The sequence below is a fragment of the Hemiscyllium ocellatum genome, chromosome 18 (genome assembly GCF_020745735.1).
Source record: "Hemiscyllium ocellatum isolate sHemOce1 chromosome 18, sHemOce1.pat.X.cur, whole genome shotgun sequence".
Lineage (NCBI taxonomy): Eukaryota > Metazoa > Chordata > Chondrichthyes > Orectolobiformes > Hemiscylliidae > Hemiscyllium > Hemiscyllium ocellatum.
Window position 1 is genome coordinate 66,855,390 of NC_083418.1, and position 25,552 is coordinate 66,880,941.

The following is a 25,552-nucleotide window of genomic DNA, read 5'->3' on the forward strand; positions in this document are numbered from 1 at the left end:
GTATCGGATTTACTTTGTTAATTCTTAAGGCAACATAGCCTTGTTGTTTCTCAGCCAAAATCCAATCTTTTCATGGTGGGTACTTTGTCACATGAATAGCTGTTCAGAGATGTTCCGCTGTTAAAAGCAATCTAACTTTCAATGAGCAGCTACTAAACTGCTATATGCATTGCTGCTTTTGCATTTCAAAGATCTTTGAGTGTTTGCACAAAGTCTCCTGTCTGTCATTCTGAATTCTTTGTGGTGGACCTAATGATTAATTCAATAACATCAAAATTCATGTGCAAGGATAATATAACATGACAATGCAATGTATTTGCAGACCAATTGTGATAAAATAACCAAGGTCAAGATAATAAACAGATCAGTACCTTGCTTCAACGTGATAGCCTACTTGACAAGCCAACTCCAAAACAATACCTTTGGACACTACGACATAAATTCACTATCTTCAACATGATCAAGATTATTTTTCAGTTCTTAGTTTATGTCAGAACAGATCCATCAATCACCTATGTTGGCTTCAGAACTAACAGATACTTCACTGGAGACTACAATATTATGAGACAACAAAACATATTCAACTTCATCCTTTCTATTTCAAAATGATAAAATGTCTAAGAATACACATAACCTTTCATTTAAAAAAAATATGATTTACTTATCAACATGCCTAAATTTAATTACAGATTTGTGATGGATTATTGGCATTTGTGAGTGTCATCTTTCCTACAAATTTATTCATTGCAGATCCCTGCTGGATCGATCATTCTTTGCAGCCATTGCACGCCAATGCCAACTGATCCACTGGTCTTGCAGGTGAGAAACTAAACATGGAACCAAAAGACAAAGGGGTTATTGTGACCAACACATATGTGGAAGAGTTCATCGGTGTTATTATTAGGAAGATATCTTGCCATTCATTAATTCGCTGTGTGCGTTTAGCAATTTCCTATTCGGAAAATCAACAAGTAATTCCACTTCGTGATTCTAACATGCTGAAATTATCCATTTTGAAGAAGTGCTACAATTTGCTGAACCACAGTGAAATATTGGGTTGGATTTTTCCTACTCTGTTTGGATGGTCTTGGAGTGGGTGGGGAAGGGACTGAAACGTCTTCCAGTGATTATGCTACCTTGGCAATGGCAGGGAAGATGTTGGAGTGATGTGACTAGCCAACTAAGGGTCACTTCCAAACCCAGCAGCCCTTTACCAGCAGCTAGAGAAATGTAGCCACATGGGGAAACTGGTAGAGAAACCCCGATAGTCTCCTAATAATCTGTGTAAAGAGTGGGTGAGCCTTTACAAATGGGACATGCTTTGGCACGCAGCGAGCACCCAACCCAGGCCATTACCTTAACTTACTCGGTTAGGATGGTACATTAACGCACCATCCTCCATCAGGTGCAGTTCCAGCTGTGGCCACTACTCCCGATGGTGCTGCTGAGGCTGCTGAATGGCCAGCCCTCTGATTGGAGGAGAAAGTGAGGTCTGCAGATGCTGGAGATCAGAGCTGAAAATGTGTTGCTAGAAAAGCGCAGCAGGTCAGGCAGCATCCAAGGAACAGGAGATTCGACGTTTTGGGCATAAGCCCTTCTTCGATTCCTGAAGAAGGGCTTATGCCCGAAACGTCGAATCTCCTGTTTCTTGGATGCTGCCTGACCTGCTGCGCTTTTCCAGCAACACATTTTCAGCCCTCTGATTGGCCAGCAAAGCATCAGGATGAGGGGGGGGGGGGGGGGGGGGGGTAGCCACCCTGGCTACAGTCAATTCATTGATAACTGCTGACAAGACACAGCGCAGGGACCAAGCTGAACACAGAGGTAGAGTTGGCTTCGAATCTATTTCTGCCCAGCTGCAGGATCAACACCACCAATGTTGAATTCCAACCAACATAAAAATATCTAATAAAAATACCCACCAGATGCTGTAAAATTCCATTAGCATGCTGTGGAAGTATGAAATGGTTTTAAGTATTTATTTGTGAATTAACTTCCATAAATGTGTACATGACAAGCTACATTTCTCTTAAAAATTGCATATGTTTGAACTCATTGAAGCACTAGTCATTTCTTTAGCTTTCAGCAATTTGCCTAATCCTAGATATTATGGTTTAACAACTGTATTAGATATAAGGTTCTGACATGATCATACCTAGATCACACCAGTTTAGTTTCCTTGCCTACAAAAGGACTTAGAGAAGGTGCAATGACTGATTTCTGGCATGAGTGAACTAAGTTTGAGGCGGGTTGAGCATAAGTCATGTCCCATTCTGGAAAACATTGAAATGCATGCCTCGGTATTTCTATTGTTATCACAAAAGACAAAGATTTAATGATATATAAAGAAATACAGACAAACAAAAGAAAAAAATGGTACTATGGTGGAGGGGAAAACATTTGGAGAAAACCAGTTCAATAGCACCAGTCTACTGGAGTTGATAAGATAGTTCCTTTGCATGTCAGGATTTTCTATTCTCTGATCTTTTTGAATTATCTCACTTCTTCACAAGAGGCACAGGGTGTTTGGTCCGCTAAGTGTTATGTCTATGAATTGCTGATTAAAGGCAACAATTTATAACAACTGATAAGTGATTATAATTAACTTGATTCAGGTTTTAGTACTGTTTACTGGAGAGAAATAAAGACACACAACCTGCCCCTTCAGCAGTCCAGTGGATGCTTCCCTTTTTAACATGAGCAACACAAACTGTTCACCTGCCCGAGAGCAAATCAAAGTGTTGTCATCAGACTGATTACCCCTGGAATCAACAACTGCTCCAAATTTCGCAAACCAATCAGCGATCTGCTACTGGAGAATTTCACTCTGCTGACATTTTCCAGCAGTTTCTGTTTTTATTTCTGATTTACAGCATCTGCAGTTCTTTCAGTTTTTATATGGATATTGATAGCTTAGTTAATTGTTGTTGTAAACGATACTACGTGCAATTACTTTTTGTACGTTTTATGGTAGATGGGATGTTTGAAGAGATGCATTTTCACATAGTGTACAGTCTGACTTGCTGTACTATGAGGTCTCTGCATCAGCTATAGATGCTTTCCTCCTGCTCTGCGGCAGTGATTAGAGACATTACATGAAATAGGCCACCCACAATGCACAGGGCTTGCTATCCTGTTCCATTGACTGCAGCCAAACTGAATACCAGACACTGTTTATGACCCATGGCAGATCAGATATCACCAATTTTCTACCAATACCTAAGTTGAATATTTACCTCTTTGCAAGTTTGAAAAGATTTGTAGCTCAGGTTGAGGTTCTGGATGTAGATTTGCTCACTGAGCTGGAAGGTTCATTTTCAGACATTTCATCACCATACTAGGTAACGTTATGAGTAAGCCTCTGGATGAAGCCCCTGGTGACATGGCCTGCTTTCTATTTATGTGTTTAAGTTTCCTTAGGTTGGTGATATCATTTCCTGTGGTGATGCCATTTCCTGTTCTTTTTCTCAGGGGTTGGTAAATTGGGTCCAAGTCAATGTGTTTGTTGATAGAGTTCTGGTTGGAATGCCATGCTTCTAGGAATTCTCGTGTTTGTCTCTGTTTGGCTTGTCCTACGTTGTGTTGTCCTAGGATCTTTTGGACTATAAACTGATGTTGTGCGATTTTTAACTTTGTTCAACACCGGCTCCTCCAAATCATTAATCCTTCAAGTATGAGGTGAAATGCAGCTCAAGTTTTAAACTTAGTTATCTGCAGCAGCTCACTGAATAATTGATATGTAAACCCATGGGTTGGTAAATATATGTAACTATAATTATAATTGTCATTGCTTGTAACCATTTAACAAGGATTTCAATTTTGAGCTTCTGACTTATTAATTTACAAGTGAGGAAATATTATGTCTTCATCCAGCTCTGGTTTCAACTCATCTACTGCTTACAACTAAAGACTAATTCTAATTAAACATAGTATGCGAATATATCAGAAATTTATTTTGCAAGCTTATCAAAGTAACTGGGATTTCTTATCAAGCTGTGAAGTGTTGAGGCTAAATAGTCTACCCTTACAGAATGGGCATTGTATATCAAACCTTTTGATGCTTCTTGAACGGTTGCTGATGGCATCTTGGATCATGCTGTTCTAATCTGCATATAGATTTCTGACCATACTTCACTGTGACTGCAGAGGTATTAATTACATTGCAAACATACATATAAATTAGAAGAGAGTTCTGCTTTATTCGTGCCCATTATTTCAGAACAGGAAATGCTGAGAGCGCACTCAACAAAGCATTCCAGAAAGGTGAAAAATGAAATAATTAGTTTCACCCAGTTACGCATTACGTAATTAAAGCAAAATGAAGGATTATATATAAATCGTACAAGCGTTAACAGAATCTTCCAAGGATTCAACAGTACATTTGCCATAGATAGCAATTAATGAAGATAATAAGCTGCCCCTCAGCTTTAACAAGGATGAAAAGAGAAAGAAAATTCACAAAATTACCTGTATGTCGATGAAAGGAGAAAGTAAAAAGATAATGACAACCATCATTTACATTATATCTTAAACTTTGAGCTTTGCAATTAAAAAAACTGAAGCAGAAGACAGTAGGTAAATACTTCTGGAATAACTAATGTGAAGATAACAAAAATTAAACAGAAAGGTAGCACTGTCATTAATTTAGCAGATGCATTATGGTTGAGAAGTTGAATGAAAGTTGGGCTTAACATGAGCCACATAGACCAAAGCCATTAGCCAAGATATTCCAGTTCAGATTAGAAACATTATTTGCTTCTTGATTCGATTAAACATGCCGACTTCTCTTCTGGATTTGAGATTCCTGGATAGGGTCTTTTTCTGATTGAATCTGCGATGGCCCTTTTGGAGTAGTCAGTGGGCTCTTTTCTGATTTAAATGACGAGCAATTTAGCCTGCTCCATAGGCAAGGAAGAATCAGGTTGGCGCTGGGAGGCACTGTCTGGGGTGGGTTCTTGGGTACAACATAGTTGGGTCAGAGCCTGGTAGTATCAGGATAGAGTCTGGTTAAAGGACAGTGGTCAGGGGTCCAGAGAGTGTAAGCAGTCAGAGGAGGAATATTTGGATGGGTCAGTGGTGAGTCAAGGGTGGTCAGTTTAATTTACCCAGGAGTTAGAGTAAGTCCTATTTTTTCCTTGGCAACTATTAAGCTCTTGCAAAAGTTCCCATTACAGGGAATTGTCCATTGGAAAATTCAATTTTCTGGGCAATTGCCACAAATTTACTGCAATGATTTCAACATAGCGTATATAAGCAACTAATAGGTGATTTTGTTTTACTACTTTTTAAAGTTAAATACATGGGATCGTCTGTTGCATGGATACCACTTTGAGTGGCTGAAATTCATGCCAGTCAAAATTCATACCACATAATTAGCAGAAGCCTAATTGGTCTATAAATGAATAAAGAAGAAAAATTGAATTATGATAATTCTGAAAACCCAGAGCGGAACCCAACAGCCAGCGGACTGGAAAGCTGGAGAGGGACGTGAAGGCCGGCAGACTGACTCATAAACATTGATCTGTTATCTGTGAAGAACTAGGGTCGACTTTTACACGAGATATATGGAAAAGTCCAGATTATTTGGCCAAAAATAGGGGGTCAGGTTTTACATGAGATCGACTATTACTCGTCTATGTGCGGTAGTCCCAACAACCAATACTATCTAATCTGCTCCAACAACTCTTGGTCATTGGAATACCCAAGCTATTAGCCTTTCTACTGATAGCTATAGTGAACAGTTAGGTATGGACTGTGAACATGAAAACATAATTATAAAGATTATGTTATGGGTAGCTTGTAACATTTTTGGTCTTCAACAACAAATGTAGAAATGCAAAGCTCCACACATCTTCAAAATGATATTATCTAGAATGTTTGTACAAAGTCTGCTCAGAAATGGTCTCGAGTAAAAAGTGAGGTCTGCAGATGCTGGAGATCACAGTTGAAAATGTGTTGCTGGTTAAAGCACAGCAGGTTAGGCAGCATCCAAGGAACAGGAAATTCGACGTTTCGGGCCAGAGCCCTTCATCAGGAATGAGGAGAGTGTGCCAGGCAGGCTAAGATAAAAGGTAGGGAGGAGGGACTTGGGGGAGGGGCGATGGGGATGTGATAGGTGGAAGGAGGTCAAGGTGAGGGTGATAGGCCGGAGTGGGGTGGGGGCGGAGAGGTCAGGAAGAAGATTGCAGGTTAGGAGGGCGGTGCTGAGTTGAGGGAACCGACTGAGACAAGGTGGGGGGAGGGGAAATGAGGAAACTGGAGAAATCTGAGTTCATTCCTTGTGGTTGGAGGGTTCCCAGGCGGAAGATGAGGTGCTCCTCCTCTAGCCGTCGTGTTGTTATGTCCCTCCAAGGCCCCAAGGGATCCTTCCATATCCGCCACAAGTTCACCTGCACCTTCACACACAACATCTATTGCATCCACTGCACCCGATGTGGCCTCCTCTACATTGGGGAGACGGGCCGCTTACTTGCGGAACGCTTCAGAGAACACCTCTGGGACGCCTGGACCAACGAACCCAACCACCCCGTGGCTCAACACTTTAACTCTCCCTCCCACTCCACCGAGGACATGCAGGTCCTTGGACTCCTCCATCGGCAGAACATAACAACACGACGGCTGGAGGAGGAGCGCCTCATCTTCCGCCTGGGAACCCTCCAACCACAAGGAAAGAACTCAGATTTCTCCAGTTTCCTCATTTCCCCTCCCCCCATCTTGTCTCAGTAGGTTCCCTCAACTCAGCACGGCACTCCTAACCTGCAATCTTCTTCCTGACCTCTCCGCCCCCACCCCACTCCGACCTATCACCCTCACCTTGACCTCCTTCCACCTATCACATCCCCATCACCCCCTCCCCCAAGTCCCTCCTCCCTACCTTTTATCTTAGCCTGCCTGGCACACTCTCCTCATTCCTGATGAAGGGCTCTGGCCCGAAACGTCGAATTTCCTGTTCCTTGGATGCTGCCTAACCTGCTGTGCTTTAATCAGCAACACATTTTCAACATCGGAAATGGTCTCATCATTTCCACTTATTGCAGTATTACCTGGAAGCAGAACCTGCCTCTTTGTAAATGATATGTTGTTGTTAGACCTGTGAGAACACGAAGGAGCAGTATATCTATTTGAACCAACCATCCCAGAGATGTTACTCTCACATATCATTGAAATAACATTCATGATCTAGAATTGCTTCAGAATGTGAAGTCCTTCTGTCTTCGACTCTTTAAGCTCCTTAGCCAAGATATCATCGTCAATCTCACTGATACTGTTCCACAACCATTACCTCTTTTGCTTGCTGGTACTCAAGTGTATTTTAAGCATCTTCAACACACATTAATCTTGTAGTGTGTACAAGTTGACATTCATCATGATTGACTGAGAAATTATTCTACACAATGAATGTTACATAACATTTTCAAAAGATTGCATTGAAATATCACCAATATAGTTATAGTTGAGTAGTATTGATTCCTCTTGATCTTTTCCATTCAGCGCAATCATTGAGAATGAAGAAGTGATCAATATGAACTTTTTGGCAACTAAAGGAAAAAAAATGTTATATAGAGAGTTTTACGTCTCCAAGTGGACATTGCAACCATTAGCTGATCAATTTGCCATAGATTTTACTCTCATGCAGTGAAGGGAAATGCACATTGGTCTCAGTAAATTGAACAGGTAAAACTTTGCATTAACTGTGATTTTCATTGATATCATTTTCGTGAAGGCACAAATAGCAACAGGTTCACATATTTCAAAGAATTGTATCAGCCCCTCAATGATATCAGAGTTGACCAGTGCATGACTAACATCTCACTATACGGTTTGATTTACAGACCCTGTAAACTGTAGATTTACATTGTAATTGCATGTACTGCATTATGGATATTTTCTAGCAAATTTGTTCAGAAATGTTGTTGCATACCTCTGAAGTTGGTGGGACTTCAATACAGATCTTCAGGCTCAGAGGTGGACAGTCTGCCATTGCACCACATGAGGCTTAATAACAATTATATGTTATATACTTGTGGCTTCACTAAAGTGTTCAGGATGATTAGCTGGTAACGAAAAGTATATGTAAATGTTCCGGTCAGACAATATTCAAGGCTGAATGAGAGTTTCAGTTTTTGAGTAGCATGACGTTGGCTGAAGCAGTATTCTTACCAAACATCGCAATCTCAATAAAGACAAAAAGCTCTCATAACTCCAAGTGTAAAATGTAATTATTGCCAATATCTCAGAGCCAAGAAACTGGGACACAGTGACAGCAGTGGCTAAACCAAAGGCGGTTTAAATGAATGTCAATGAGTAAAATTGATCCAAAAAGTGTCATGGAGAGAAAGATAAATTGAGTGTATTGCTCCCCCACAATGGGGACACAGGACACCAATTTGTAACATGTTTCACAGAACATCTCGGGGATACACGCACCAATCAACCCCACTGCCCTGTGGCCAAACACTTTAACTCCCCTTGCCAATCTGCCAAGAACATGCAATCCTGGGCCTCCTCCACTGCCAAATGCTAGCCACCCGACGCCTGGAGGATGAACACCTCATCATCTGCCTAGATCTATGTTGATTTCATCATTTTCCTCATTTCGCCTGCCCCCATCTTACCCCAAATCCAACCCTCTAACTCAGCATCCTCCTACCTGTCCATCTTCCTTCCCACCTATCCGCTCCAAGCTCCTCTCTGACCTATCACCGTTACTCCTCACCTTCATCTACCTATTGTGTTCCCTACTACCTTCCCCCCCCAGCCCCACCCCATTTCCATTTATCTCTCAGCTCCCTTGGGATACCCTGAAGTGTCCTGAAGAGAAAAGCAAAAATTTAGATAAAATGTTTGAAAGGTTCAGCACTCATCTGGAGCCAAAATCAAATCATGAGATTTGCCAATACAAATTTCAAGACCTCAGACGGGGTGACGTGAGCGAATTCAAACTTTATAACAAGATTGAAAGGTCCAGCCAGAAAATATAATTTTAATGACAAAGTTGAAAGGAAAAGGGGAATACAGGAGCAGGCTAGTTACCCATCATGCCTGCTCCAACATTCAATATGGCCACAGCTTGCTGTGCTTTCAATCCCATTTTCCTATCTGTGCCCTTCCTCACTGATAATTGTTGACTACCTTTTCAGTAAAGAATGTAACTGAATCTCCATAATAAATTTAAAGGATGAGTCTCCACAATCATTTGGGAAAGCGAATTCTGTACTTTAATGGCCCTGAGCAGGATATAAGAATCTCTTCAGGATTCTTGTAGAGGGATCTCATTATCTTTATCTTAGATTACTTACAGTGTGGAAGCAGGCCCTTCGGCCCAATAAGTCCACAGCGATCCACAACCCTACATTTACCCCTTTACCTAACATTATGGGCAGTTTAGCATGGCCAATTCACCTAACCTGCATATCTTTGGACTGTGGGAGGAAACTGGAGCACCCGGAGGAAGCCCACGCAGACACAGGGAGAATATGCAAACTCCGCACAGTCAGTCGCCTGAGGCGGGAATTGAACCCAGGTCCCTGATGCTGTGAGGCAGCAGTGCGAACCACTGTGCCACCATGCCACCACACTTAAATGGGAAATCACTTATTCTCAAACAACATCTCTTAGTCTTAGTTTCCACCACAGGACATTCAATGAGTATTGATCATATCAAGCCCCACAACATCTTATGTTTCATTAAGATCATCCAATTCTTCTAAACTCCAGTGGTTATGAACCTAACTGGTTCATTCTGTCCTCATACAATAAGTCTTTCATCCCAGTATTTAATCAAATGAACCTTTTCTGAACTGCTTCTTTAAAACAATACAATACAGCACAGGAACAGGCCTTTCAGCCGACCAAGACTGAGCCGATTCCTAACCCTTATTTCAACCAGCTACTTATTGCCCATGTGTGGTTTCTATCCATCTGTTCACCTCCTAGTCATGTGTCTATCAAGATACTCCTTAAACATCGCAAGCTTACCTGCTTCCACCACCTCCACTGACTGTGCTTTCCAGGTACCCACCACCCTCTGGGTGAAAACTTTTCCCTGCTTTTTCCCCCTAAACCTTCCACCTTTCAGCTTGAGGAGAAAGTGAGGTCTGCAGATGCTGGGGATCAGAGCTGAAAATGTGTTGCTGGAAAAGCGCAGCAGGTCAGGCAGCATCCAAGGATGAAGGGCTTATGCCCAAAACATCGAATTTCCTGCTCCTTGGATGCTGCCTGACCTGCTGCGCTTTTCCAGCAACACATTTTCACCTTTCACCTTGAGCCTGTGTCCTCTTATGGTTGACCTTCCACCCTATCTGTGCCTCTCATTATTTCGTAGACCTCAATCAAGTCGCCCTTCAACCTCCGTGTTTCCATTGAAAACAATCTGAATTTCTCCAATATCTCATCATAACTAAAACCCTCCAGACCAGACAACATCCTGGTAAATCTTCTCTGAATCCTATCCAAAGCATCCATAGCCTTCTGGTAGTGTGGTGTCCAGAACTGTACTCAATATTCCAAATGTGGCCAAACTAAAGTTCTATGCCGCTGTAACACAACTTGCCAACTTTGATATTTGATGTCTCAGCTAATGAAGGCAAGCATGCTATATTCCTTCTTGACCACCTTATCCACCTGTGTTGCTGTTTTCAAGGATCTGTGAACATCTGTGCCCAGATCCTTCCATATGTCAACACACCTAAGGGTTCTGCTATTTATTGTATACATTGGACTTGAATTTGACCTTCAAAAATGCATTAGTTCACATTTGTCTGGATTAAACTCCACCTGCCATTTTTCTGCCCAAATCTGCCATCTATTTATATCCCACTGTATGCTTTGACAATGCTCCTCACTACCTGGAACTCCACCAATTTTGGTGTCATCCACAAACTTAATTTTCCTCCAGATCATTTAATATGTAAAACAAGCAACATAGGTCCTAGCACTGATCCTTTGGAACACCACTGGTTACTGATCTCCATTCTGAAAAGCACTCTTCCATTGCTACTTTCTGTGTTTAATGACTAAGCCAGTTTTGTATCTATCTAACCTGCTCACTTTGGATTGGATACTCTACTTTTTGTAGGAGCCTGCCATTAGGTATCTTATCAAGTGCCTTACTAAAGTCCGTGTAGACAACATCCACTGCCCTTCTGTCATCAATCGTTCTTGCCATCTCCTCAAAAAACTCAATCAAGTTGTTGAGACATGCCCTTCCCCACACAAACCCATGTTTCCTATTGCTGATAGGACCACTCGCTTCCAAATGTAAATAAATCCCGTCTCTCAGTATCTTCTCCAACAGCTTTCCCACCATTGACGTCAGGCACACTGGTTATCTCTGTTTTCCTTCATAAAGGAACAGCATTGTCAAATCTCCAGTCCTCTGGAATCTCACCTGAGATCAAAGAGGATGTAAAGATTTATGTCAAAGCCCCATGTATTTCCACCCTTGCCTCCCACAGTTTTCTGGGATAGATCTCGAATGGTCCTGGGTACTTGTCTACCTTAATGCATTTCAAGACACCCAACACTTCCTCCTTCATTATGTTCGTGTGCCCTTCTAAAGCACTTATATTCTTTTCCAAATAAGGAGACTAAAAATTATATATAGCACTCTGGTGCAATGTCAGTCAGATTGAGACAGTCTTTTATTTGTTCATGAGAGTCAGTCAACACTTACTCCCCATTCCTAATTCCCAGAGGGCAGGGAAGAGTTATCCACATTGCTTTGAATCTGGATTCACCTGTAGACCAGACCAGATGAGATGGCAGATTTCCTTCCCTAAGGGGCAGTAGTGAATTGGATGAGTTTTTCAATGATTGACAAAGGTTACATGATTGCCATTGGGTTAGCTTTTAATTCCATGGTGGGATTTGAACCCATGCATGGGATTCTGGGTTACCACGTAACTATATTACCTCTGCACAAAAGTATCGGCAAATATTATTGCATTCATTATAGGAATATAGTGATAGAATTTCATTTCAGATTGTTTTAACTGGAATTAACATAGTGACTATTCATTCCTAGTACAGAGGAACCTCAATTATCTGAGACACAGGTGGAGAGTATTTTGTGCGGTTATTCGAATGCCTGATAATCGAATGTTGGATGATATAGTTTAGCTGAGCATCGGGACTTTGTGATCTTGCAGGATAATCCAAAATTTGGATAATCGAATGCGGGATAATTGAGGTTTCTCTGTATAGTCATCCCATTACAAAGTGGAGATAGGAATGACTGAGGCAAGTGGAGTATGGGAAAAGGAGAATCTGCGGCTTCCATCTATTTGGTACCAGGGTCTGACAATTACAGCAGTCATCTTACATTAAGTAAGTAAACATTCTTTTCATTTTCGCTTTCACATAAATAAAAGGTGACCGACCAGCTTCCAGCATTTAAATGAACTTCTGATGTTGGATTTCATGCCAAATTATTTAATTCTGAGAAGAATCTCTTAATGTCAGCTTTGCACATTTTCAACATTTGGAAAGTGAGAATTTCTGGTTGAATAAACACAATGAGTTTTCCCAAGGCAAACAAGCTGAGCCAGATAGCTGCAGAGAGATAAAACAACATTCAGAAGAAAAGTCACATTGAATTCAAAGTGCTAATTCTATTTCTTTCTCTCCACATATGCTGCCAAACCCGCTGGGTTTCTCGAGCAATTTTTTTTCTTTTGAGTTCAGATCTCAAGGATGCAGAGTTTTGATTTTAGCCTTCAACAGTGTCCATCAACGCAGGCAATGAGCTTCCCGTTGATAAGTGAAGATTTAAGGGATCTGTCTGTAACTCAGATTAATCTTTAATGCAAAAAAAACAAGATGACAAATCCAGGTTTTACTGCATTAAAATGTAAATTTCTTTCTGTGCTAATCGGGGTGGTATCATCATTTGATTATTAATCCAGCGACCCCAGGTAATGTTCTGGGGGCCCGGGCTTGAATCTCACCATGGGAGACAGTGGAATTTGTATTCAATAATTAAGAGTCTCATAACCAACTATTGTCAGGGATAAACACATCCTTTAGGGAAGGAAATCTGCTGTTTTTAGGGAGGTCTGACCTATATGTCTGACTCCAGACCTACAGCAATGCAATTGACACTGAACTATCCTCTGGGCAATTAGGGATGGATAATAAATGCAGATGTAATTAGTGATACCTACATCCTGTGAACAAATGAATTTTTAAAAAACACTCAAAAAGTACCAATCCCATTAGTCTGACCAGATTGCTATGTTGACTGAATTGCAGTAAATACTAAAAACAAGCACATACAGAAAACCAAAATAGTAAAACAAAAGTCAATTGCTAAAATGACATTCATGCTTGCATCTGTTATTATTTATTGTTTTTGTGATCATGAAATATAAATGGCAATATTTAGATACTAGAAATGTAAAAATTCATATACAGAGAAGTATATTGTCAACTAACTACAGAAGTGTAGGCAAACATAAGGTCATCCATTTGGGCCTAAGAAGGACAGAACAAGGTTCTTTCTAACTGTCAAACAGCTAGAAACAGTGGAGGTTAAATGAGACTTGGGATTTTAGGTATACAGATCATTGAAATGTCACGAACAGGTACAAAAATCATCCAACAGCCTAAGGAATGCTGACCTTTGTGTCCAGTTGAAGAGGAGTAGAAAGCATAATTCAGTTATCCAAAGACTTGGTCAAATCCCACTGGAGTTGCTCTGAGGACCACCTCTTTTGAAGAATACATTAGCTTTGGAAGGAGTATAATATAAAGTTATCTGAATGATACTCAACTCCAAGGATTAAATTATGGGCAGTAATTATATGAGTTAGGCTTATATTTCCCAATTCTAGAAGACAAGGGGGTAATTTTTATCACTGTTTTTACAATATTAAGGAGAACACAAGGCAGATTGGGAGGAAGTATTCCTGCCAGTCAGTGTATCTAGGAATAAAGGGCAATACATGAATGAAATTAAGAAATAATCCTTCAAAGACTGAAAATGTTTAGAATTTTCCTTTACCAATAACAACTGATGTCCGATATTAATTTTAAAACTGAGTTTAATAAGTTTTGTTCACAAAGGTATCAGAGAATGTGGAGCAAAAACTAGTGAATGTGTTCATGACAGTCAGCGATGATCACATCGAATGGCTAAATAGGCTTGAGGCCTCCTCCTGTTGTTACATTCTAATAGTCCTATATGTTAGGCATAAAAGAGGCACCAGCAGCAACTGTAAAATTCTATATAATCCATCAAAAATATCTTCTTTATGGGTGCACAAATAATTGTGCGCAATATACTAAATTCTAGGTACGGAGATTGTCATCATAAAATTATGAGACTATGTTTATTTACATTCAACAAACCAACCAGAGCATCGCATCTCAAATTTCCTCAGTAATTACTCTGTTCCCTCACATAAACATTCTCGAACACTAAACCACCCCACCAAAGACAATGCTACCCATTCCTTTCATGGTCCCTTACTACCAAAAGAAGATACAGCCTCAAAAAAAACTAGTAAATTAAACTGTCTTGAAGCTGCAGCCATCATTTACTTGTACACCAAAACATCAGAAAATGTAGATTAGATTACTTTTTTTTAGATTAGATTACTTACAGTGTGGAAACAGGCCGTTCGACCCAACAAGTCCACACTGACCCGCCACCCACCCATACCCCTACATTTACCCCTTACCTAACACTACGGGCAATTTAGCATGGCCAATTCACCTGACCCGCACATCGTTGGACTGTGGGAGGAAACCGGAGCACCCGGAGGAAACTCACGCAGACACGGGGAGAGCGTGCAAACTCCACACAGTCTGTCACCTGAGTCGGGAATTGAACCCGGGTCTCAGACACTGTGAGGCAGCAGTGCTAACCACTGTGCCACCGTGCCGCCCATGATTTTTCATGGCTGTTGGCTATTCATAAAAAATAACAGGGACATTGATCATAATTCTGTAACTTTTGAGTTACTTATGGATAAGGATAAGAGTTGTGTTTGGGAGAAAGTACTGAATTGGGGGAAGGCTAACTGCCACACTATTAGACAAGATCTGGGGAATGTACATTGGCGGAGGCTGTTTGAGTGTAAATCCACATCTGACATGTGAGAATCTTTTAAAGTCCTCTTGTTTAGAGCTCAGGACCAGCATGTTCCTGTGAAAATGGAAGATAGCAAGGTCCAGGAACCTTACACGACAAGAGAAATTGAGAGCTTGGTCAAAAAGAAAAAGAAAAACCTATGTAAGGTTTAGGAAACTGAGGACAGACAGAGCTCTTAAAGGATACAAATACAGCTGGAAGAACTCAAAGAAGGAATTAGGGATGTTAAAGTGGGCCATGAAGTGTCTTTGGCAAACAAGATTAAGGAAAATCCTAAGGCATTTTATACTCATAAAGAGCAAGAGGGTAGCTAGGGAATGGGTAGGTCCATCAGGGACAAAGAAGGGTATTTAAGTGTGGAGCTGGAGGATGTGGGTGATGTCCTGAATGAATATATTGCATCAGTATTTACACAAGAGAAGGACATAGTGGATCATGAGTCTTGGGAGGGGTATGTTGATAATATAAAATATATCAATGTAAAAAATGAGGAGGTGATGGGTGTTTTGTAAAGCATTAAGGTAGAAAAGTCCCTAAGCCCTGTTGGGATCTATCACATAATGTTGAGGGAGGTCCCAGAGAGCGGGAGAAGAACCAGTGCTGTTCTTCTGTTTATGAAGGACAACAGGGATAATCAGGGAAATTACAAGCTGATGAGCTATAAGTCAATGCTAGGAAAATGATTGATAAGATTCTTAGGGACAAACTTACTCACATTTGGAAAAATATGGACTTATATGTCTTTTTGTCTTTGTGTCATTTATATAAATGATTTGGATGTGAGCATAAGAGGTATAGTTAGTAAGTTTGCAGATGACACCAAAATGGAAGGTGTAGTGGACAGCAAAAAAGGTTACCTCAGATTACAACAGGATCTGGATCAGATAGGCCAATGGGCCAAGAAGTGGCAGATGGAGTTTAATTCAGATAAATGCGAGGTGCTGCATTTTGGGAAAGCAAATCTTAACAGGACTTATATACTTAATGGTAAGGTCCTAGGGAGTGTTGCTGAACAAAGAGACCTTGGAGTGCAGGTTCATAGCTCCTTGAAAGTGGAGTCACAGGTAGATAGGATAGTCAAGAAGGTATTTGGTATGCTTTCTTTTATTGATCAGAGTACTGAGTACAGGAGTTGAGAGGTCATGTTGCGGCTGTAAAGGGCATTGGAGAGGCCACTGTTGGAATATTATGTGCAATTCTGGTCTCCTTCTTATCGGAAAGATGTTGTGAAACTTGAAAGAGTTCAGAAAAGATTTACAAAGATGTTGCCAGGGTTGGAGGATTTGAGCTATAGGGAGAGGCTGAACAGGCTGGGGCTGTTTTCCCTGGAGTGTTGGATGCTGAGAGGTGACCTTATAGAGATTTACTAAATTATGAGGGGCATGGATAGGATAAATAGACAAAGTCTTTTCCCTGGGGTGGGAGAGTCCAGAATGAGAGGGCATAGGTTTAGGGTGAGAGGGGAAAGATATAAAAGGGACCTAAAGGGCAACGTTTTCACACAGAGGGTGGTACGTGTATGGAATGAGCTGCCAGAGGTAGTGGTGGAGGCTGGTACAATTACAACATTTAAAAGTAATTTGGATGGTTATATGAATAGGAAGGGTCTGGAGTGATATGGGCCGGGTGCTGGCAGGTGGGACTAGATTGGATTGGGATATCTGGTTGGCATGGACAGGTCGAGCTGAAGGGTCTGTTTCCATGCTGTACATCTCTATGACTCTATTAGCAACAGGCAGCCTGGCTTTGTGTGGGGAAGGTCATGTCTCACAAACCCGATTCAGTTTTTTGAGGAGGTGACAAAATGATTGATGATGGTAGGGTGGTGGATGTTATCTGTACAGATTTAGCAAGGCCTTTGACGAGGTTCCTCATGGCATGCTGATAAAAACGGTGAAGTCATATGGGATCCGTGATGTGCTGGTAAGGTGGATACAGTACTGGCTTAGTCATAGAGTATGAAGAATAGCAGTGGAAGCGTGGTTTTCAGTTTAGAGATTTATGACCAGTGGTGATCTGTAGAGGTCAGTGCTGGACCCCTGTTGTTTGTAATATATATAAACGATTTGGAGGAGAATGTAGATGGCCTGATTAGTAAGTTTGTTGACAACATAGAGACTGGGTGCTGCAGGGTAATGAGGAAGATTGGCAGAGGATACAACAGGATATAGATAGGCTGGAGACTTGGGCAGAGAAATAGTTGATGGAGTTTAATCTAGAAAAATGTAAGTTGATGCATTTGGAGGTTCTGATGCAGGAGGAAAGTATACAGCAAATGGTAGAACCCTTAGTAACATTAACATAGAGAGGGATTTAGATACAGATCCCAGAAAGTGGCAACACAAATGGATAACTTGGTCAAGAGGATGTATGGCATGCTTGCCTTCATTGGTCGGGGTGTAGATTATAAAAAATTGGCAAGTCATATTGCAGCTGTATAGAACTTCAGTTATGCCATTTTGGAATATTGCGTATAGTTCTGGTGGTTACATTACCAGAAGGCTGTGAAGGCTTTGGAGACAGCACAGAGACAGTTTACCAGAATGTTGCCTGGTTTGAAGGACATTAGCTGTGAAGAGAGATTGGACAAATTTGGTTTGTTTTCGCTTGAATGTCAAAGGATGAGGGGCAACCTGATAGAAGATCCAAAGGTTATGAGAGGCTTGGATAGAATGGATAGTCGAAGTCCTGGTCCCAGGGTAGAAATTTCAAATACGAGGGACATAGGTTCAAGGTAAAAAGGGGTAAGTTTAAAGGATATGTGAGAGCCATGTGTTTTATACAGCAGGTGTTAAGTGCCTGGAATGTGTTGCCAGAGGAGATGATGGAACCAGATACAATAGCAATATTTAAGAGGCATCTTGAATTGGCAGGGAATAGAGGGATACAGATTGTGTAGAGGCAAAAGGTTTTTGTTTTAGAAAAGTATCACGTGTCCGCACAGTGTTGGTTGGTAAAAGGACATGTTCCTGTCCAATGTTGTACTATTATTTGTTCAAGTTCTGAAAGGCTCTGAAAGGCAGCCTGTCCCTCTTGAAGGGAAGCCGCACTGTGCAACTGAAGCTTCTATTGAATGCTGTCAATGCATTTCTAAACAAGAGAGATGGCAAACCGCATATAATCTAAACGTACAGAAAAACTTGGATTAATTTGCCATACAGACACTGAGCTACAATGTTAGAAAGAAAAGGTTTGCTTTTGTTATGGATTTTTTTGGGATGTTAAACAACTAATTATTTGATCACTCAATTTCAGAAAATGTATAATGGTTTGGAAAGCTACATATACATACATGGACATAAACTGCTGGATAATAAGCCACTGTAACACAATTTGTTTGCAATAATGTAATAGAGATTGTGTATTTGTTACATATATAAATCTTACACAACCTTAGATCAGAGACTGGTATAAGTGAGGGGGTTTCATTAAAACTCCCTGCGACCTGTGAGAAAATTAGAAAATCATTTGACTTCTTCTGTCAGTTGTTTCTATAAATAAATGAAAGCGAAATCTGTAATAGAAAAGATTTTAGTTTCGAATAAAATCAAATGAAGTTAACACAACTAAATGTGGGTCCTTTGTTAACCACTTACACCTTCGTGAGTGCGATGGGCAATGTAAGGTGAAGGAGAAAACTTTGGAGGGATTCAATGTGAAAGTTTAAAAGCACCAATATGAGCTGATGGTGAAGGGGCGGTCTGCTGGAGAAGTAAGCCAATGGGACTGACTGGGGAGACTGAGCTAAGGAGAAAGTGGTGATTCCCAATGTGAAATAGGGATTGTGAAAGAATCTTCATTCTCCATGTCACAGTCATTTAAACAATTGTTAGCAACAAGGGAATCCAAATCCACTGTTCTGAAATATTTCCACATGTGAAATAACTCCACAGAGCCACTAGCCTGTCACCAAATCATTCTTTATTTACACGTGCGTAGTACTCGACACTGCTCTAGCCTCCTCAAAGCCAGCTCTCGGAGTGAGCAGAACTTCTGGCACTCCTCTTTATATCTGTCTGTCAGTCCCAATCAGGGAACTCGCATTCCATGACCTCATTATAATCATTACAACATGAACTGGAGAAAAATTCAGTACGTTCTCCCAAATACTACTCTTATCCTTATCCATAAGTAACTCAAAAGTTACAGAATTGTGATCAATGTCCCTGTTATTTTTTATGAATAGCCAACAGTCCTACTCCATCACCATTCCTGCAATAGGGCTTTGCTTGGATTCTGACTCCTGTAACAAACCCAGGAAATTCTAGAGGAAAGACATCTTCTGTACAACCCTCCTAAATTAAGGGGACATTTCTAGTGTGGCCTGATTGATCCGACATCCCTATATTATCCTCCCTTCCTTTCATGTTACATGGGAGGATTTTTATTGATTTAGGTTGAGCTGCAGGGTGCAAAAATCATTCATTTTCACTCGTCACCATAGTGGTTGAGGCATGACAAGGTAAATCCTCCCATTGGTCCTACCTGTATCAAGAAGAACCCCAGCTCATCTGACAGTCCTAATCCTGGTACACCCATCAGACCCAACAAACATCTTGACACTTTAGGAAGACCAGGTAAGTCAAGCCAAATAATAAATGCCACATGGGTAGAAACCTTATGGAGAACCTAAGTTACCAAAAAGGAATGAAAATGAAGAACATTTATCTTAATTATACAAGGCCCTTTCTCAAATCTCCAGTACACTTATACACATCTGACATCTGGTATATGTGCATTGGAAGAAATAGTTTGGAAGACCAGCCCATTCCAAATCATTAATTAAATGATATGATTGTTTGCAAAATGTGCTTCCTCCAGCATAGGTTCAATACACTATCAACTATGTTGGGCACCACTGAGCTCACTCCAAGTTTACATTACTTTCTGTCGTTCTATTTTATGGCGCTGTAACAGGTAGGCAATGGAAAAGTTAAACTCAAGTATCCAGTTAATGTAGAGTAAATGTGTACCCATGTTTGTGAGTTTGACTAGATGGAAAACGCAGGCTTATGATGCCATGTGATATTGGCACACACTGCTCAGGCTCCTGCAGAACAAAGAGGCAGCCAACAGTACAGAAGATGTGTTGGCCTTGCCTGACAAGCAAGGAATTGAGGTGGCACCTCAAAATGCCCACATCTACTTCAACAGTAATGGTCAGGTTGTGAATTGACAAATCAATTAATCTTTAGCACTGTGACTTAATAATCAGCATCCAACTAAAACAGTGTCAAAGAATCCACTTGAGGAAAGATTGATCAAGCATACATATAATTTGAATTTGAGACTCCCCCCATGAGAGGACCAACTTTTGCACTCAGTTGGGATAATTAGAAACTCAACAGCTGGAGAATGCCCAGGTACATGAAAGACGTGGGGTTCTCTGCAGCACTGCCTGGCACCACTGCAACATCTGACAAGCAGTCTGAGAATGTGAGTATTTAAGGATACATCCCACACATTGTGTGTGCAATCATCCGAATTAAGTGCAAAATTAATCTTTGCAAATGTCACTAATCTGTTCCTTCCTTTGAAGCCTTTTCAGGAGGGATACCTGGGGTGTGGACACAAGCATGAAGTGACTCGTGATTTACGGGCATCAGTTGTTTAACAAGAGGAATGCTGTGCCAATTTTTTTTATCTCGTGAACAACAACCTGTCTTCTGTTGTCTGAAACTCCTATTGATAGGGCCTGTGGGTTTACTTCTGCAGCAGCTGCTCCAATACTCTAATTCTATTGATAGATCAGGTACAGGTGCCTGAAGGATCAGAGTCACAGTTGCAGTCTGCATGATTATTTATAATTTGTTATTTCTTTTGATGTGTCAAAGTCATTTTTGCTGTCAAAAGCTGTTAAAAGTAGAAACCTCACAAAAGCAATTCAACATATCTTTTAGCCTTCCTTTAAAAATAGCACAAATATTTAGTTATCACATTTCCCAATAACAAGACGTCTTGGCAATAACATATTCAAATCTACTCTTAGAAGATTAATCTTGCTGCTTGTCAGCTTAGATTTAAATATTGCAATGTCACATTTTACAAACCTACAATGACATTAACTGTTTGCTATCTGGTATGATCCCAGACTCGGCTGCCAAAGTTGTGTTGCAATTAGTCTACGTAACAACATATGTTTTTCATAGCAAACAAACTGTCAGGTCCTAGGGATGTACAAACAGAATAAATCTACACGATTCAAAGATTGTGAACAAACAGAAACAAATTTTATTATGCATATTTGGAGAGGAAAAGTAAGCCATTATAACTTATAGTCACAGAATCATAGAATGAAAACAGACCCTTCAGTCCAACTCATCCATGCTGACCAGATATCCTAAACTAATGTGGTCCCATTTGGCAGCATTTGACCCATATCCCTCTAATCCTTCCTATTCATGTACCCATCCAGATGCCTTTGAAATGTTGTAACTGTACCAATCTCCACCAGTTCCTCTGATAGTTCATTTCCATAAATGCACCTCTGTTTGAAACGTGGCATGAAAATATTCAAACACCTAGATTTACGTGAAGTAAATATGACCAACAGAAAACTTCTACTGAATATCTCACCCAGCATCAATAGCAAATGTGGCTCAGACAGATCCCATGGATTTCTCAGCAGACCCCAGATGTTCACGACATAGTGGATCATCAAATCTCATAAAACTTTACAAAGGATTCCAATTGCTTCTCTTTTAAAGAGCTTGCTTCAAAATTCACTCAAAATTTGCTCATTTCTTGATAATTCACTTTCCCAATCAGGACTGCATTCCTACTTGCTTGCAGGTACAATTCCATTTTTTTCAAAAACAGCTAGCTTAACCAAGCTAGTACTGCCCTTGGATTTGTTCCTGACATCTAATCTTGCTCAGTTGCACCAAGAAATAACTGATTATGGGCCTTCAACACCCACTCTCTGCTGCATTGAACTATTAGTGGTGCATGATGTCTTCTGATCCCTAACTCTAACACTTAGTTAGTTATTGAATTGCAGAAATCTTTTTCTGAGTTGTGACGGCATAGTTCAATTCCCATAAGTGCAGCTAATCAGAATTTTTCTGGCTGGAGTTTGCTCCTGATTCTTTCTGGCTTCCAACTCCAACGAAGTATTTTCTAGGAGCTGCTCTTCAGAAATTCCCTGACTTGCTTTCGAATGATCTAAGAATCTTTTTCATGCACTGCCTGAAAATGTAGTGAAGGGAGGTTTCAATGAGACAGCTAGGAGGTAATTGGCTGATTATTTGGATAGGAATCATGTGCCGGGACATGGGGAAAAAGCAGGAGATTGGCACTAAGTAATAGAACCAGTGCAAGCACGATGAGCTGAATAATCTCTTTCTGCACTGTAACATTACTGTGATTCTGTAAAGTGAAGCGTTATGTATCAGGGAATAAAATGGGCACATGTACCTCTTAATGAAATTGATACATGTTAATGCATTAAGTTGTGCAGATTGAAATCATGTAATGTAAAAACATCTGGTAGCTCTTATTAAGGTGGAATCAGATACTTAGGTAAATTAATTCTGTACATATTTTACCATTTGATGATGTGATTTCATGCATAAATAGAGTTCAGATATTTAAATGTATGCAATTTCCCTAAAATGACAAATCTGGAACGTGCATGAATATTGTTGGTCTGGGTTCACATTTGACAAAAGCCAACATTTTATAAGTCTGGTAAAACTTCAGATTCAAACTAAAATTGATGGTGTACATCAATGAGTCAATAAATAAAAGAAAACAAAAATTGCGTTACAGGAAAAGATAACAAAACTCATTTAATAAGAAAGCAGAGGAACTAATTTTGACTTGGAGATGCCAGTATTGGACTGGGGTGTACAAAGTTACAAATCACACAGCAGCCGGTTATAGTCCAACAGGTTTAATTGGAAGCACACTAGCTTTTGGAGCACCGCTCCTTCCTCAACTACCTGATGAAGGAGCGGCGCTCCAAAAGCTAGTGCTTCCAATTAAACCTGTTGGACTATAACCTGGTGTTGTGTGATCTGGAACTAAATCTGGACAGTAAGATCAAGGCTTATCAATGTTGCCTAAGCAATTCTCATAGCTGATCACCATGTTTATGTGAGGTTACTTGCACTACTGCTCACCATGTGGTCGATTTGCTGCTACCATCTTCTTTTAAGGTAGGCATCTGAGGTGCCCATTTGGTCTGATCTGGCAAAGGCAAAACATTTGCTAACCTAATGAGAAGTAAGGCCATGTACAAGGTACAGAGTGAGATAGCTAGTAGATTTAGAAAAGTTATTACTCAGCAGGATCAGTAAGATAGATGGTTGATGGTCAGGAAAGGTAAGAAGGAAGTTCAAACGACTCCAGTGACTATTCCCCTATCAAATAGATATTCAGTTTTTGGCACTGTTGAAGGGGATAATCTCCCTGAGGAAAATGGAAGGGCCAGTCAGTTATTGGACACTTATTCTTACGTTCGGCATCGTTTGACAAGATTTAATAGAATTATTGTTCGAGGGGACTCTCTTGTCAGAGGTATAGACAGGAGATTCTGTGGCAGTGAGTGTAAATTTAGGATGGTTTGTTGATTTCCTGGTGCTAGGATTAAGGACATCTCTAAACGTTTCAAGCATGTTGTTAAATGTGAGATTGAGAAGCCAGAAATTATTGTACATGTTCGTAGGAATGGCATTTTTAGAGAGAAGATTAAAACAGTGCTGTGTGATTTTTAGAGGATAGGTAGATGATTTAAAAGAACCTTGACAGTAGTTATTTCTGGTTTACTCCCAATGCCAAACTCAAATGAGGGAAGGGACAAAAGATTAAAGGAGGTAAACAATAGCTGAGGAGTTGCTGTATTGTTCAGGGATTCAGGTTTTTGGACAATTGGAATATCTTTTGGGATAGAAAAGACCTGTTGAAGAAGGCTGGGTCTAACCTAAACTGTAAAGGGACCAATATCCTAGCAGCAAAATTTTCTCATTTTATTTAAGGAGACTCTGTATTGATAGAGGAGGTAATTGGAGGGATTCTAAATAGCAGTTTAAATGGAAGGATTGATGGAGAAGGTTCTGAATGTCAATTAGAAAAGAAAGACAAGGGAGAGTTATAATATATAGTAACTCTTAAGAACTAAATTGCATTGATTTAAATGCAAAAAGTTTTACAGGTAAGGTTGATGAACTCAGGACATGTTTAAGAACACGGCATTAGGATGTTATAGCTATTACGAAAACTGGCTGAGAGATGGGCAAGACTGGCAGCTCAATGTTCCAGGTTTTAGATGCTACAGGAAGGATTGAAAAGGTTGCAAGTTAGAAGAGGTGTGACGTTTTTGATTAAGAAATACATTACTGCTGAAACTAGGAAAGATATTTCTGAAAATTCATCCAGTGAGCATATATGGTTAGGAATTACAAATAAGAAAGGAAAGATCACTTTGATAGCATTATACTATAGGCCCTCAATAATAAGAGAGAAATTGAGAAACATAAGTGTGCAGATCTCAGACATATTTATGCACAATAAGGTTGTAATTATGAGGGATTTTAATTTTCCAAACATTTACTGGGACTAACATAGTGTTAAAGGTTTGGATGGTGAAGAATTTGTCAAATATCATAAAGTCATAGAGATGTTCAACATAGAAACAGACCCTTGGGTCCAACACGTACATGCCGACCAGATATCCTAAATAAATCTAGTCCCATTTGCCAGTAGTTGGCCCATGTCACTCTAAATCCTTCCTATTGATGTACCCATCCAAACGCCTTTTAAATGTTGTAATTGAACCAACCTTCACCACTTCTTCTGGCAGCTCATTCCACACACACACCACCCTCTGCGTAAAAAAGGTTGCCTCTTAGGTCATTTTTAAATTTTTCTCCTCTAACCCTAAACTTATGCCCTCTAGTTCTGGATTTCCCCAGGGAAAGGAGCTTGTCTATTTACCCTATCCACACCGCTCAGCCTCTGACACTCCAGGGAAAACAGCCCCAGCCTTTTCAGCCTCTCCCTACAGCTCAAATCCTCCAACACTAGCAACTTCCTTGCAAATTGTTTCTGAACCTTTTCAAATTTCACAACATCCTTCCAATAGGAGGGAGACCAGAATTGCATACAATACTCTAAAGGTTGTCCCATCAATGTCCTGTACAGCTACAACATGACCTCCCAACTCCTGCACTCAGTGCTCTGACCAATAAAGGAAAGCATACCAAACACCTTCTTCACTGTCCTACCTACCTGTGACTCCACTTTCATGGTCTCTTTGTTCAGCAACACTCCCCAGCACCTTACCATTGAGTGCATAAGTCCTGCTCTGATTTGCCTTTCCAAAATGCAGTTCTTCATATTTATCTAAAGTAAACTCCATCTGCCACTCCTCAGCCCATTGGTCCATTTAATAAAGATCCCATTGTAATCTGAGGTAACTTTCTTCACTGTTCACTATACCTGCAATTTTGGTGTCAT